This window comes from Prunus mume, linkage group LG2 (genome assembly GCF_029339155.1).
Source record: "Prunus mume cultivar Tortuosa linkage group LG2, ASM2933915v1, whole genome shotgun sequence".
NCBI classification, from domain to species: Eukaryota; Viridiplantae; Streptophyta; class Magnoliopsida; order Rosales; family Rosaceae; genus Prunus; species Prunus mume.
This window is the reverse complement of record NC_142699.1, coordinates 13,714,172-13,728,876: the sequence shown is the minus strand read 5'-3', so window position 1 is coordinate 13,728,876 and position 14,705 is coordinate 13,714,172. Positions and strand designations below refer to the sequence as shown.

The 14,705-nt window shown below is 34.8% G+C and overlaps 1 long non-coding RNA gene across 1 annotated transcript; it reads left to right on the top strand.

Annotated features, from left to right (window-relative positions):
* Positions 1-2,140: 2,140 nt before the first annotated feature.
* On the top strand, positions 2,141-12,030 carry LOC107880514 (uncharacterized). Its single transcript, XR_016124338.1, has 2 exons — positions 2,141-4,192; positions 4,341-12,030. It is a non-coding gene; the product is annotated as an uncharacterized LOC107880514 (long non-coding RNA).
* Positions 12,031-14,705: the final 2,675 nt, after the last annotated feature.

Below are 14,705 nucleotides of genomic sequence, written 5' to 3'. Positions count from 1 at the left end.
ACACATCACCCCCTCTTCGTTGGTCGATGTGAGATGTTACAGTAAATTTCTCGTTTCCCAATAAGTTACACATGTACAAAATGCAATTCTTATATTCACAAGCGTTTAGCATGCACAATATTAGAGCACACACAACCCAATAACAAATCTGTGTGGCCTTGGGCCTTATAGAAATCCTAGGGCAATATCAAAGCCTACTAATTAATTTAATTTACAAAAAAATAGTACAGTTACAGTAGAATATCATACATAATGGAAGTGGATGAGTGATGGGTGATGAATGCCCGATGGTGGTGCTCCGATACTTGATTACTGCTTGTGGGCGCAAAACATTAAAAGCATAAGTGAACAAAAGAAAGTTTTGCAAAATATAATATCAACATACTAACCCTACTATTAAAACCATTTGAAAATTCATTTAATCCATGTTCTATAATCGTACAAAAATCAAGCATGCATATTTATATTCATATAACCATTCATACATTCAATCAATTCATCAAAACCATTTGAAAACATTGAAAAATAATAATTCATTTTCACCTAAGTGTATCTTTTATAAATCCGTTAATTCCATGATTTTTCTATTTATCTCCCACATTATAACATCAATTCCAAGTGTCACATAAGCGACACCTCCTCCCAGAACTCGGAAACACAAAGTTAACGCGAGCCGCATTCCTTGTAGAACTCAGGAGACACTTGATTGAGCCGTATTCCTCGCTTTTCACGGTCCATGTATCCTAGGACTTGTGGGGCAACTGTCAAACGCGCGCTGACTCAACTAAAGGCAATTAGGATGTCCGTAGACATCATTATATCCAAGGCAACAGTTTGTTCGAAGGCAACATTTTGGGTACCTATGGTGGTTTAAAAATCTTTCCTGGAAAATTAAAATATTGTTTCTCACTCAATCCTTAAATCCTGTTACAATTTCCTTTTCTACTTTCCAAGCCATTCACATTTAATCATAAAACAAATTTTTATAAAAGCATTTGAATTCAAACAGTATACTTAGAAAACAAAAATCATAAATAATTCATTCATGATCAATTAATAAAATTTTTACTGTATAAAATTCATTTATAAAATAAAAGTCCACTCACTGTGCATCTGAGCACGCCTGACCCATCGAGGGTCCTTCCTGAGGGTTTGGTGGAGCCCAAGTACTTATTTAAGTGACTAAAACATTTAATTAATAAAATAGCTCAACCACAAATATTTAATCAAAACCCTGGCTTAGACCGTCGTTTCTATTAAAGAAAAAAGTCACCGTTTGATGGGCTTCCTTCTTTGTTTTTGATGTACTCATGGCTATTGGGCTTGATGAAACTAAAGATCTTGGGCCAATTGCAGGGTGTTGACCAATGCAAAGAATATTAAATAGCCTAATCTTTCTGTTCCCTGTAGCCTAGCCCATGTTACAATGCCACTTGCTTCGTTTGGTTCACGGAATGAATTTAAAGAGAAATCATTTCTCATGTCATTTCCTAAGGGATAAGAAATGGAAGATTCTTTTTCCGCATTTGGTAATGTTAGAAAAGTAATCAGAAGATAACACTTTATTTCATTTCCCATGTTTATTTTGAGTAGGAATGGAAAACAAAGTTTGTATAAATTTTCAATTATACCCATATTAAATTAAATAAAAAAAAGAATGCCTTTAATGATATATTGTAATTCTAAATTGTTAATGGGGACAAAATGGTCACGAAAAATGTGTATTTAATGTTCGTTCATTTCCCCAAACTTTTCCATGAGGAGAGAAAACAAAACCCAACTTGGGAGAGTAATTGATTTCCCATGAACCAAACGGAGCCTTATAGGAATCCTGCTCCCACAAGGTCACGTGGCAGTTTCCCTTTTTATTTTATTTGTTCTAATTTTTTCTGTCCAAATGTGGATAGGAATCCTGGTGCAACACGAATTGCGAGTCTTCACCCAAAAAAACACGTGGCAGCTTTTATTTATTTTTATTTTTTTCCAACCAAGAGGAACCGCGTCGACAGCCTATCCGTTACAACTTAGACATCCACCGTCCATTATTTCCATCACCGCTTAATCTTGGCCGTTCATCTCGATCCCCTTCCGATATAAATACCCTTCAGACGTGCGCACGGTTCACATTACTTCGCAGGCCCCTGAACGAAAGGTGGTGGCGATCAGGTTTCGTTTTGTGTAGATTATCGAATTTGTTGTTTCTCTTCTTCTGTTTGGGTTTGATTCTATGCTTTCGATATCGGTATCGATGGATTAAGTTTTGTTATCGCTATGCTTTAGGTTTTGGTGATGGATTTTGCTAACCGATTAAAAGTTGGATCTAATGACCTTCGAAGGTTGTGACGGTATAAAGAACCAGAGATTGTGTATATTTGCAGGCGTGTTTTATTGGTTCAGATGAGACCCAAACGACATCGTGGATCATGTGACGTAGGTGTTTGGATTTGGATCTTCTCGTTGTTTTCTATAGATATAATTTGTTGATTTGAGCCTGAAGCTCATCTTTATTGATATGCTTATGAGTTTTAATTGGGATGATGAATGCCAGGGCATCGTGTATTCAGTACCTAGTTATGCCTGCGTTTTGATTTGGACGAAAACCTCATCGATTTACCTTCTATGGGAGATCTTTCGTTTACCTCCTTTGATTTTGTTCTGAAGTTTACAATATAATGATTTGGAAATTCCCCTCGGTTTTTATCAATCAAATAAGCGGAGCTTTGCTGTTATTTTTCAGGCCTCGTTTGCGGTGTTTGACACACGAGGGTTAGATGTTTGGTTAGCTGATAACTCGATAGGTTCTTATGGGATCTGATTGTGGATGGCTACGAGGTTGGATTTTTCTACTGTTTTACGGATGCAATGGAATGTTGAATTTCAAAATTGTCTATCCGGATCTATTGATTTGCAGGAGATATAGTAATAGTATTGCGGATGGCTTTGGGCTTATTACTGCACATTTGTCGTCTTTGGATAGAGCGTAGTGCACTCCATTTGTAAAGGTTTTCGTTGGTTTGCTGCATATGGATTATTGTTTTTGGTTACCTGTTTATTCTTTTACAGTTTGTCAAAATGCGAGTATTTATATATCTTTCTAGTCCCTGAAATTTGTAAGTAATATCATGTTTATGTCCTCCTTTTCTCTATAATAATTCCAAACCTTCTGCTCTTTTATTGACAGATGCTAAATCCAGAATTCGTGCGGTACATTGTTAACCTTCTTAGTTCGTAGCCTTTATTTTTTATGTGTTTCTTGTATTTTTGGGTATGTTGTAATTGGGTTTTTATGTCCTCAATGTTGGCTTTCTTTTGATTTTCTCAGTGGGAATGGAAGGGTCTATTTTAATTTTTTTTTTTTTTCAGATATATAAAATTATTCAATGTTCTGATTACAGACCCTGAGTTTTTCTCACTTACCTCTTTATTGCCATGTATTTGATCAGTATATTCTGCCTTATGGTCTTCAAGCTATTAATAATTACAACCAAAAGTGGGTTGGCGCTTACCTTTTATGTTATGTTTTTTTAAAAAAAAAGTTTATTCAATGGTTTTCATTGCATATATTTGTGCTTCGAATTTGTATAGCAGTGTGGTTAGGTATTGTCTTGATGATTCACTAATTTTGTGATTAAAGTGCTTATGGAGACTATAAGTTGGATGGAGCCAAAGGTTTATGACACTGTTATGGGGAGCTATTCTGGTTTGGTTAACATGTTAAATCTTTTTCTTTTAATATTTTTTTATTTTTTTATACAAGTCTCTCTCTCTCTCTTTCACCCCAAAATTAATATTAGTTTCTATGTATTTCTCAGGTTTCTTATGTTGGTTTCGAATTGGCATACTACCTAAGGGGGGTTTTAATGTTCTTGCCTTTCGTTTCCCATTTTAATTTTTTATTAAATTTGGTACTGATATTTTAGTAATATCTTATGGAGATGCAACCTAATTTTTGTCTTAGGGACAAAGTTTCACCAGGGGAAAACAGTTTGAGAGCTTGAGGCCGCTGGTTTTGTTTGTTCCTCTTCGTTGGTTTCTTATTTTTGTTACATGTTCAATATCGTGAATTCTGTGGTCTGTCTTTCCATTGGTGTCTTGCTTTAGTCCACATTATGTAGTGATTATCAAGATGGTGATTTTTTGTGTGCAGGAATTTGGTTTTTAACACCACAGTTAATAAAGGAAGTTGAAATAGGTTATTGGGAGAGCATGTTAAATCCTTTGTCTCTTAAGTCTTTTAAAATTTTATATACATCTCTCTCTCTCTCTCTCTCTCTCTCTCTCTCTATATATATATATATATTTCACTCCTTAATTAATATTATGTATTATGTATTTTTCAGGTTTCTTCTGTTGGGTTTGAATTGACTTACTAGCTAAGAGGGGGTTTAATGTTGTTGCCTTTTGTTTCCCATTTCAAAAATTTATTACATTTGGTGCTGTTATTTTAGCAATATCTTATGTAGATGCACCCTAATTCTTGTCTTAGGGACAAAGTTTCACCTGGGGGCATGGGTTTGAGAGCTCAAGGCAGCTGGTTTTGTTTCTTTACCTTCCTCGGATTCTTATTTTCGTTACTTGTTCAATATCTTGAATTTTCTGGTCTGTCTTTCCATTGATGTCTTGCTTTAGTCCACATTATGTAGTGATTATCAGGATTTTGAGCAGTTACTGCAGTTGCCTTGTTTGGTGATTTTTTTCTCTCTTATTTATTTTTAAAATTTTATATAAGTCTCTTTCCCTCTCTCTCTCTCTCTCTCTCTCTCTCTCTCTCAATATATCTGTATTTCACCCCCTAAATTGTTCAGGTATTATGTATTTTACAGGTTTCTTCTGTTGGGTTTGAATTGACTTACTACCCAAAAGGGGGTTTAATGATGTTGCTTTTTGTTTCCCATTTCAATTTTCTATACATTTGGTGCTGTTATTATAGCAAATATTTCATGTAGTTGCACCATAATTCTTAGGGACAAAGTTTCACCTAGGTGCACCAGTATGAGAGCTCAAGGCGGCTGGTTTTGTTTGTTCACCTTCCTTGGTTTCTTATTTTTGTTACTTGTTCAATATTGTGAATTTTGTGGTCTGTTTTCCGTCGGTAAGTCCACATCACGTAGTGATTATCAAGATGTTGAGCAGTTCCTGCAGTTGCCTTGTTTGGTGATTTTTTTGCAGGAATTTGGTTTTAGAAGTTTACGCCCCAGTTAAACGGAAGTGGAAATAGGTTATTGGGAGAATATGTTTGCGTTTTGGTTTTTGATGAAATTGTTTCATTCTTTACTCGTTCAATGTCCTAAATTATGGGGCGAACATGTTAAATATTTTATCGTTTACCCCTATGTCACCCCTAACTTAATATTAGGTATGATGAATTTTTCATGGTTCTGCTGTTGTGTTTGAATTGACCTACTACCTAAGAGGGGTTTTAATGCTACTCCCTTTTGTTTTCCATTTAAAAAATTTATTACATTTGGCCCTTTTATTTTAGCAATATCTTATGTTGATGCACCTTAATTCTTGGCTTTGAGAGCTCAAAGCTGCTGGTTTTGTTTGTTTACCTTGTTTCTTACTTTTATTATTTGTTCAATATCGTCTCTGTGGTATTGTTTTTCCGTTGGTGTCTTGTGCAGACTTGTTTTAGTCCGCATTATGGAAGTTTATCAGGATTTTGAGTAGTTCCTGCACTTACCTTGTTTTGTGAATTTTTGCATGAATTTGATTTTGAAGGTTTACGCTGCAGTTAAATGAAAGAAGAAATGGGTTATTTGGGGAATGTGTCGTTGTTTTGTTTTTGGTGAAATTGTTTTATTCTCTGCTCATTTGATGTCCTAAATTATTGGGAGAAAATGTTAAATATTTTTCTTTTATTGTCTTATTTTTTTATATCAAGTGTATATCTCTCCCTCTATCCCTTAATTAATATTTGGTATTATGTATTTTCAGGTTTCTTCTGTTGGGTTTTAATTGAAATCCTACTTAAGAGGAGGTTTAATGTTGTTGCCTTTTGTTTTACATTTCAAAATTTTATTACATTTGGTGCTTGTTGTTTTAGCAATATCTTATGTAGATGCACAGTAATTCTTGTCCTAGGGACAGTTTCAACTTGGTGCACGGGTTTGAGTGGAGTTCCAAGGCCGCTGGTTTTTATTCACCCTGCTTGGTTTCTTATTTTTCTATAGCTTTCTACTCTTTTGATATGGTTATATGCTTGCTCCTTTACTCTTTGTCAAAGCAACTTTTTAAACCTCTTTTGATACCCAGAAAATCAGAAATCCGTGTCTCTCTCCTTTTCCCTATAATCATGATAAGCATTTTGCCCTTCTATTGACAAATACTAAATTGTGATTTAGTTCAATAGTCTGCCTTCTGGTTATGCATCTTGTTTTCTTGGTATGTTCTCATCGGATTTTATGTCTTCAATCTTGGCATATGGGGGAATATGTTCAAAATCACTATCAATCTTATTAATCTTTTTTTCTTGGTTCGAAGATATAATATTATGATGTTTTGATTACAGATGCTGAATATGTCTTACTTCCTTCTGTGCTGTCATGTATTTGTTCGATATATGTTGCTTTATGGTCTTTCTGGTCTTTAAGCTATTAGATAATTACCGCCAAACAGTGCTTTAGCCTTTATGTTTCGTCTTTTCTTCCGTTGGTTTATTTCTAAGGTTGTCATTCCTTATATTTGGTCTCCCAAATTGTATAGCAGTCTGGTTTGACATTCTCTTTATGATTCCCTATTTTCGTGATTATGGAGAGTTGGTTGCATTTAGAGTTTATGACACTGTTGTGGGGAGCAGATTCTGGTTTGGTTTCTTAACAAGAACATGTCAACATCCTATTTTTAAATTCTCTCTCTCTCTCTCTCTCTCTCTCTCTCTCTCTCTCTTAGGTATCTTTAGTGGGGTTCTAATTGGCATACTATTTAAGAGGGGGTTTAATTCTTCTTTTCTTTTGTTTCCCATCTTTAAATATTTATAAGATTTGGTGCTGTTATTTAGCAATATCTGAAGTCTCAGGGACAGAGTTTTCCTTGGGGCATGGGAATGAATGGAGCTCATGGCCGCTGGTTTTGTTTATTCACCCTGCTTGTTTCTTTTACATGTTCAATATCGGTGAATTATGTAGTTGTCTTTCCTTTGATGTCATATGCAGATGGATCTCTTGCTTTAGGCTGTCTTTATGGAGCTGAGTATCAGGATTTTGAGTCGCTTCTGCAGTTGCCTTATTGACCCTGTTTGCTTTCTTATTTCTGTTACATGTTCAATATCGTGAATTCCGTGGTTGTCTTTCCTTTTGTGTCTTATGCAGATGCATCTCTTGCTTTAGTCTGGAGTATCAGGATTTTGAGTAGCTTCTGCAATTGTTCTGTTTGGTGAATTTTTGCGGGAATTTGGTTTTAAAGGTTTACGTTCCAGTTAGTTCTTGGCTTATAATTTAATTTCTTATTTCTTTGATGTCTGAAACCATTTGTTATGCAGATTGCAAATCTTGTCTTCTATGGAAATCTTGCCTAACAATGAGAGGGGTCTTTTATCCGATCTTTTTTATTCGTACCGTCTGTATAATGTGGGGCACATTGTCTGAGCTATATTTCTGCCTGCAGGCGTATCCTAACTCGTGTCTATATATGGAGGTCTCACTTTCTCAATTGAGTTTGAAGAAGGGGTTTGAGTACTTCTTGGCTTATGATTTTGTTTCTTATTTCTTGAGGTTTATGAGGTATGGAACCATTATTTGAGCACTCTTTTATGCAGATGCATCCCAATGCTTGTCGGTTGCTGGAGTCTCACACTGTTGAAAGAAAAAAAAGGGGTTTTCTGAGTTATTATCTGATTTTATATTCTTGGAGCCCGTATGACATCCTAAGACAGGTTTTGCGCAATGTCTTTATGTGCAGACCATTACAATTGTCTTCTTGTGGGGTCTGATTCCTTGAAGTAGAACGAGCGGCCTTTAGGAAAGGGTTTGAGTTCTCTGCTTATGATTTAACTCCTTACATGAGCCATTATTTGAGTAATGTTTTCTTTTAGAGTTTGATGTATCTTATGTATTGGTGAAGATTTTCTAAGATCTGGTACCATTGTTGGAGCAATATTCTATGCAGATGCAATTTAACTTGCCTGTGTATGGAGTTTTACTTTGTTTGAGGAGAGCAGGGGGGCTACCAAGAGTGAATTTCTTCGCCCTATTATTTGACTTTCTGGTCTTAGAGATTGTGCACAACTTTTTTGAACAGTGTTTCTATATGCAGACACATACTAACTCTTGTCTTGCACATGCTGTCCAACATTGTTGACAGAGGAGCTTCTTCCAAGAGGGGGTTTCTTGTCTTATTATCTATTTTCTATTTCTGGAGATTGTATGAGATCTTGGGCCATGATTTGCGCCATTACTTTCCATTCTATGCAGATCATCTTGTCTGTATATGGGGTCCAGCTTTGTTGAAGGAAATCGCTTTTAAGAGGGAGTTGAGTAGTATGGCCTCGTGACTTATTTTCTTCTTGGGTTTCGACACTTTCATTGGGCATTTTTTTGTGCAGATGCATCGTAGCTCTGCTCTGTTTCTGGATCTTTTTTCCTCAGATGTTGGGCTTTGTTGATTTTTGTGTTGTGCTCTAATGTCTCAGTTTTTAAGGAGTTATGAGATGCATCCTTGTTTTTGTGTGCGAAAGAGTAACTTAATTCATGACTGGACTAATTTCTTAAGGAGGTTATGCTGCGTCTGATCTTTGTTGTGGCTCTCTTTTTCGAGGAGGGTTTCAGGAGTTCAATTTCAAGTTAATGTTAATGGCGAAACCTCAAGAACAGGTATCGTGCCGAGTTTTGTTTTCCTTATGTATTTTATTCAGTATCCTGAACCTTTGAACCTATGAGCTATTGTTCATTCATTGTCTCATGCAAATGCTCGTTGTTCTAAGTCTTACTAGAGTTGAGTTGATGAGGATGATTTTTCGAGTGACAATCAGAACTTGTGGCACAGCGCCTGGTTTTTCATATTTGCCTTCTTGTTTTCTTGATACTTACAGATGGTTATATGTTATGGTGTTGTCAGTGTTTTTTGTGGTAGTTCATGGATTTTCCTGTGTGGAAGTTTTGTAGCTCAGAGTCTTTGATCTGCATTGATTCCTTGAGAAACACACTCCACATTTGGTTTCTTATTCATTGTCTTCTTTCATGGGTTTATCCTTCCTGGCTTGATAGTTCAACATATTCGTATGGTGATGGGTTCATTCTTTTCTATAACTTTATTATCCTCTCAAAATTATTTTCTTTGAATTTCGTGTAGGGGGGGCCCTAAGATCCTTAATCATTTATGACTCTGCGCCTCTCCCATTCATTTCTATATTGTCCTGGTCTTTAATTAATTCACACATTTTAAGGTTTGGCAGATGCTCGTCTTTAGTGGTAGTGCTGTTTTTGTCTGTTTAAATGTCTGTTGTGTCTGGTTGAAGGTGGATTCAATGCAGTATGTGCAGCTTTGTGCAATACTTTGGCCATTCAGGGTTGGATATTCTTTGGTGCTGCTCTTTTTTAAGGGCACTTGTTAACCATTCTTCTTGGATATTGGGTCTGTATATTGTCAGCTTGCTCTTGAGGCTCGGAAGAATGGGGATGCTCTTAAGAGGTGTCTGGTACTTCCTGGCTTATGGTTTATTTTTGTTAGATTTTATCAGATATGATTCGCGCAAAAAGTTTTGTGCAGCAATGTTTGTCTCTTAATGGAGTCCTAGGGTTTATAGAAGGAGGGCAGGCTGCTGATTGCTTTAAGAGGGAGTAGGAATGTGGTATGCAGATTGATGTCTTTGGATGCAGTGAAGTATCATTGGACCGTAGAGCAGCACTTGCTGACACATAAACTGAGTATGACTTTGATCTTCATTGATGGAACTGTTCTTTGAGGGGTCGTGAGATTTGATTTTGTCTTTTACATAATATCTTATTTCCAATTTGTATCGAAGTTCTTTTCATTGATCTCGTTTTAGCCAAGGTTTTCTCATGTTCAAGTTGACGGGATTGATTTGTCAGCTGAAATGGATAGGATGACTTGCTTTCATTGTCTTTGGATTTCAGCGTTTCGATCTTAATTAGCTTGGCTTTCTATGCCTTGCTCGATTTTTCCAGAATATGGGCTGAGGGTTGATCTTTTCCTTTGATTTAATTGCTTCTCTCAAAGTCTGCTTTCATATATATATTTCTCAAGTACTAATATTCGTATGTACCTTTTCCGGTTTTTTAAGTGTTGGAGGTGGTGGTTTGTGGTCTGCTAAAGGGTTTGGATTTTGTCTTAAACATAGTGACCTGTTGGCATCTTTGGGTGCGAGTGCCTGGTTTGCGTTTGCTGGTTCTTTTGTTGTGGCATATTACTCTTCTTTTTATCTGGCAGGCTAAAGTTGCTCAAGTTCGTGATGGGTCAGTATGTTGGATATTTGAAATTTCTGGGCAGAGTAGTCCATTGTAGAAGGTTGGGTTTTTTTCCTTGAAATGTGCTGATCCGTTTAGGTTACACATGGGGTTGTTTGACAAGTAAACGATCGGGCATAATTATGTGGGTCGTGTCTTATGCAGAAGCAGTCTCATTCTTTGAGGGCTCCATCTCAGATTCAAGTTTATGCAGAGAGCTGATAGAGCTGTTTTTTTAAACTGCTGATGGAAATAGATGTGGTATGAAGTGTGCTGTTTCCCTTACCTGTCTTCTTAGTTCCGTCAGCTGATAGTCATACTTTTTTTATATAAGTGTTCCTTTAAATAGCTTTTGTGTTCATTGGTGCTTCTTATGCGTAGTCCAATTTATTGAACATTGCAATCTGACACTGTTTCTATGATCAATTTGATACTTTAAAAGCATATGAGTATTAATTAAATAGTTATTTGTTGGTATCAAATTACACATTTTGAACTTTGGTGTGTTTTTCATATTTATGTCCTTATTAGTTGCTGGGTGTCTCTTTTATTGGTTCAATAATGCTGTGGTCAAGCGTCATTCGACTATTCCCAGCTGCTTGCTAATACAGGTCCTTTTTTAAGAAATAATGTGAGTGTGAGTCGTGCTTTTATGTATGCATAGCTTATTCTGGATCCTGCGAAAACTTACAATATAACAATGAACAAATATGCTAAAGTGTGGAAGGGATGAGGTCCTCTGAGAGATTGCATTAAATGTAATACTTATCTCTAATTTATGACTAAGTAATGAAATTACAAAAAGAAAATGTTATGTATTGAAAGAATGTTGTCCTGGTTTGTCATTTTGGAATGAGCCCTTTACTTAGATTGCTTCTTATGGGAGAGAATTTTTGTCTTGCTTTTGTTAAAGGAGATCTTAACTATGCAACATTTCTTTTGAAGTAGTTTTTCTTTTTGGATATTTGAAGTATATTTGTTATATCGAAGTTGCTTGGTTTTTGCATATAGGGTCGGAGTTTTTGGAGTTCTTTGGACATTTGAATATGACATTTTGTTATGTTTATCAATTGTATAATGTCAACTTCTTGGTAGCTTTTTCTCTTTTAGATTTGTTTAGTATGATGGTTATGTTATGTGCATTGCTTTGTTTTTAGCTGCTGTCTGTTGTGTGTATTTGTGTTTAGTTAGTTAGGTTAAAGGGATGTAGCTCAAAATGGTAGAGCTCTCAGCTTGTAACCAGTATGAACCAGTTACAAGACTTACGAGAAGATCAAGGTTCGAATCCTTGCTTCCCTGCACGTTAACATATTTGATAGTTGCTGTTGATGTGCGGATGCTGTTGGTAGCTGACTAAAATGGTGGTTTGGATGATCTGTGGACTTAAGAACCTGAATTGGCTGATTTTCCGGTTTACCACAAGATGTGGTTTATTATGCAAAATCTTCAGAAAGCTCTAGTCTGTAATAGGAATTATGTTGTCTTCAAACTTGTTTGACGAGATATCAGTCTTTATGTCTCTTGATCTTCTAGTTTTAAGCCAACCTCTGCTGCTCTAATTCGTGTTTCTCATTTGTTCATTTCATACACACTCACGTACGCGAAAATATTAAATAATTTTAATTGATGTGGCTGCCCGTCTCTGCTGTCACATAAGATGGTGTAGGAATGTGATATACAAATATGGTAAGAGTAGCATTATTTAAAAATTATATAGAAAATGAAATAGTGACTTTATACGTCACACAAAGAGATGTATTTTATCTTTTCCTGAATTTGATCTATGAATGATGAATAATCAGCCGCAATGAAAAAAATGGCTACTTTTTACCCATACATGTATGCACATTAACCTTTTTTTTACGCATATATGACTATTCTTATTCAATTTTTTTTTTCAAATTTTACCAGATAACTTTCTTTAATGATCGTTGTAGCTTTTCTCTAGCTCAAAGATTTCACGACTTTTTAATTTTGTCCTTATTAATTTGTAATTTTTTTAAAGAGACAAATTTAAAAGAGGGATTTACTATTATGCCCAAATAGGAGTCCAAATTACTATTATGTCCAATATAGGAGCTCAAATTACTATTATGCTCATATGAAATAGACTTTAGAAACACACGTCAAATCCATTTACGACATAACACTTCGAACTTCCTATAAATTACAAAACTGTTATCGATTTTTTAAAACAAGTTCAAAACCTTATAAGAAAAAAGGCTAAAATACTCACCACGGCATCAAATTAATTTAATAATCAAAATTAAATTCAACTATTATTTTTTTTGGGTTTTTTTTTTGTTTGTTTATATAAATTAAATGATGTATGGTTTATGTATATTACTAGTGCTAAGAATGGGTATATAACTACTAAGTGTTGATATTTCCACCATTTTGTCCTATTTCCCCACTCACTTTATTTTCAAAATTTTAAAGACAAATTTATCCCTTTATAAAATGATTTCCAAGGACATTCTCAAAACTTGACATGTGTCCATTGTTATAACTGTACTTAAATTTTTACTTTTAAATCATTTAAAGAATTTTAAACCAAAAAAATGAAGTAAAATGATATAAAGATATAGCATTTTTTATTTTGTATAAATTTAAAAAAAAATTAAAAAAATATCACCCTCCCTCACCTCTCAACCCGACTTATCCTAGCTCTTAATTACCATGTCCGCTGATCCTTTCCCCTTATTCCCATTGGCCATCAACTCCAAACCCAACCCTATCACTGCTCATCTTTCTCCTTCTCTTTATCGCATCGCAATGTATGACTAACGTAAGAAGGGCATCCAACCCTAGTTTCATCAATTGCTACCTTATACGTGAATTTTTTGTGTCTTATTGAAAAATTTGTAAACAATACTTTTATTAAATATGAGAAATACGTAACGTTTGTTTGTTTGTTTTTTTTTAAATGTGAATTTTTCCGAGTCTTTAAGATGTGTACATAACACGGATATATGATTGAAAAATATATACGTATGTGTATAACAGAGTATTAAACTTGAAAGTGCTAAATTCATTATACAGGTAATAACTCTAGAAAAGTAAAATATTAAAATGGGACAATAAAGACTTGGGTAATGGCCATTAGAACAATGTTGTAACTACTATTATCGATCAATGAAAATTTGAGAAAAAATTTAAAATAAAAAAGGGAGTTTCACTAAAACACCCAAAATGGGGGCTGAAATTATAAAAAACCCAACACCCAAACCACTTTATAAACACACCCAAAACCCATCATTACACACACTCAAAATCCATTGATAAACACACCCAAAAAATATACAATTGTTGATTTTGGGTGTGTTTCTATGTTTAAATAGTGTTTGAGTTTTTTTTTATAAATACATGTCTAGGATTGAGTTTATTTATAAATTTGTAAATAAAAAAAGGATCCCAGTATATACTATTTATTAAAGGCACTTAAAACAACAACAAAAACCAGTAAAGCCGACTGGCAATATTATTTTTATTTTATTTTAAAACTTAAGAGTATAGTCACGCGGCTATACTCCTCATTTAAAAAAAAATAGATTAGCCGTTCAACTGTACTATTTGTTTTTAATAAAAAAAAGTCCCTCTAGCGATTAGGTGCCACGTGTCAAATTAAGTATAGCCGCCTGGCTATACTATTTTCTTTTTAAAAAATCGTAATATCGCCGCACGACTATATTGTTTAAATACATTATATTTAAAAGGTGACTATACTAAAGTGTGTGAGAAAATAAGACATGTAGTGAAAATAGCAGCTGTCATAACTAAATATCTAAATTTAAAAAGAACGAATGGGCTCCCATATGTCATTTTTGGCCCAATTTTGTCCCATTGATGTTTCTTCCTTTTGTTTTTTTATTTTGATTTTGTTTTTCAGTAAGTAAAAGTAAAAGAAAAAAGGCACAATTCATTTTTGACGTGTAGTAAAATGCTCCACCATCAAATTTTGATGTGGAACAATTCATTTTCCATTTACTTATAATTATCAATACCGCTCTCTCACGGAGAAGCTGACTTTACTTTCTTTTTTTTTCGGAGTTACATGGGAGGCCGAAGTTGAAAACAAAAATTACCTCTTTTTTTCTTTTATTCCCTTTAGTAAGTGGCTTGTGCATCTTATTTTTGGGTTGAAGTATATGCTCTATAAAATAGAACACCCTAAAAGAGTACAAAGATAGAAAGAAAACTATCTGAAACCCAAATATGAGGCAGGGAGAATACCGTAATCTTAAAAAAGATTAGCGACTTGAACCAAATATAGTGAAGGAAGAGGAATCTTGGACACTTCTT